Here is a 2,524-nt window from a genome sequence, read left to right on the forward strand (position 1 = left end):
ATTCATACACTGGAGATTTTGTGAACTCAAGAAATCGATTCTAAAAATTCAACCCTAAACGAACCATTCCTTTTATTTCCCAACCACATTTTATCCAACTTTTGATTTTTTCATTAACTGAGTGAAGGGATAATTAAGTCTCTGAATACTGTGATCCATAATCATTTTTTAAAAAGCAAATCCTGTTATTTGCTTTCAGATTTTCCTTTATAGTTGCAATCTATGGGCAAATTTAAGTTTCTTCTTTTAGGTTCTCTAGCCTTACTGGCAAATAATTAGAAGAAAGGAAAGGGAGGAGAAAATATAAATCATAATGCAATGGTAATATGATAATGTCCCTAAATAATAGAATTCATTATTGGCCCCCCAACCCATTTGGTTAGACACCAGCTGAAAATGGAAACAGATTCCCTTCATTTCTTCTCTGTTAATGACCAAATAAAGAGACTGCTTGCCCCCTCAGTGTAAGGGCTCTGAGTTGCATGTGTTTGTGGAATAAAAAAGCAGATAACCAACCCAGGTCTTGCTTTCCTTTTCATTCACTCTGTTCTTTATAAATAACAATCCTTGTAGTAATTAGATATCAGATAAATTGACTATTTTGGACGTTCATAGGGCTTAATGTAGAAATGCATAGTATAGGTATTTGTGGTGTTCTGTGTCTTTGTTGAAGCCTATACTATAACTTAGTAAAATAAATTAGGAAAATTTTGTAATACTTCGGGCATTTAGTCATATACGCTATCTTTCATGTTGACTTCATGGGAAAAAGCCATTTTTCATTTTAGTCCAAGACAATGAAGAATCTTTTTCATTCAGTCACAAGGTGGCAGCAAATATCAAATTTTATGCTGTATCTAAGAGAATCTATTTTTTTTCCTTTAAATTTGTAACCTACTTGAAATTATTGCATTGACAAAGTATATGGGATGTAATTTTCTAGGCATTCTAGAATATTAGACTATTTAGATTGAAACATGAGTAAATATTGAATCCATTTTATAAGAAAGAAAATAAAATTTTTAAATTGATAACTTCAAGTTGTCTTATAACTACTGTAGGACAGACTGTATTATCAAAAAGATTGTTAACACTGAAGAGATAAGTTATTGCATCCATGAGAAATCAAGAATCTAAAAATATACAAATGAATTTTCAGTATTAAAAACTTCTAGTGATAAGATATTAAAATATCACATTTCACAATTTTTATCACATGGGGTTAAACTGATATACAAAGATGCTTTCTTTGATCTAATATGATATTAATGTTTATTTTTTATTTGAATTTATTCCTTTATTTTGGTGGCCGAGTTTTTGGTACTTCTTAAATTTAGTGTTTGATCTCTTTCCGCACAGTGATTTCTATATTTTAGAGAATTTTACCTATTTTATTGTAGAACAAGTAAGAATTTCTGTTTGAGATTCTACTATGTGTTACTATGTGTGTTCTTAGGCTGAAAAGAAATTATATTATTTAGATAAGATTAGGTCCCTGAAGTCCTCGACGAGTTTCACATATGCCATTTATTCATATGCGTTAAGGTGCTCAAGATGCTGTAAAATCACTGGTGAGTAAACAGATACAGTCTCTGCTCTCAAGAACTCTCTTAGTGGAGAAGGACATTAATCAGATAACCACACAAATGAGTACATAATTATAAGAGATAAGGAAAGGAGCTTGGTTCTATAACAGCATATATCAGTGGATCCTGATGTAGATCAGCATGTCAGAGAACGCTTCCTTGAAGTGGTCACATACTCTGCAAGGTTGGTGGGAGTGGGCTGGTACCAAAACAGATTTGAGTTTTGAAAAGGTATCTCTAGCATTAATGCAGAGACATCAAATTCAGGGAAGTGAATTGTGAGTCTATTGTATTAATAGTTTTATCCAGGAGAAATAATGACTACAGTAGTGGCAGTAAAGAGAAATCGACAGTAATTAAAGATATTTAAAATTTAGGCAGTAAATTGAAAAGATGTGCTGATTAATTAAATCTGAAGGGTTTGGGGATGGAGAGGCATGAAAGATGATGCTTTGTTTGCTGAGTTGCACAAGAGTGGCAACATTCACCAAGACACATAGGAAGGAAACCATATTTTAGACATGTTGAGTTTGAGGATATTTCTATTCAAAGGGAAGCAGAGAAGGCAGTAAGACTACATGGGTCTGGAACTCCAAGGAGGAGTCTGGGCCAAAGACATAAATTTAGGATTCATTAGGTGGTTGATGGTTATTGAGGTCGTCTAGGAAGAGAGTGTAGAGCAAGAAGAGAAGGAGGCTTAAACTGAGCCTTGAGGAACTACCATCTCTTCTGGCTGAAGAGCCTGCAATAAGGGACCAAAAAGGAGAAGTTAGAGAGATGGGGGAGAAAGCCAGTAGGGGAAGGTATTGCAAAGATCAAGGGAAGAGAGTGTTTAAGCAGGAGTTTTTCATGCTGAGAAGTTAAAATAAGAATGGGATAGAAAAATACTAAAAATGCTAATAAGCAAATGAGGTTTCTACATTAATAATTACAAAATA

General features: G+C 33.5%; 1 protein-coding gene across 1 annotated transcript in view; it reads left to right on the plus strand.

Moving 5' to 3' along the window:
- The window catches only part of TXNDC16 (thioredoxin domain containing 16), a 104,320-nt gene that overhangs the window by 54,668 nt on the left and 47,128 nt on the right, over positions 1-2,524 (plus strand). The gene's annotated exons all lie outside the window — the stretch shown is intronic.

The sequence above is a fragment of the Propithecus coquereli genome, unplaced genomic scaffold, assembly GCF_000956105.1.
Source record: "Propithecus coquereli isolate 6110/MARCELLA unplaced genomic scaffold, Pcoq_1.0 Scaffold83, whole genome shotgun sequence".
NCBI lineage: Eukaryota > Metazoa > Chordata > Mammalia > Primates > Indriidae > Propithecus > Propithecus coquereli.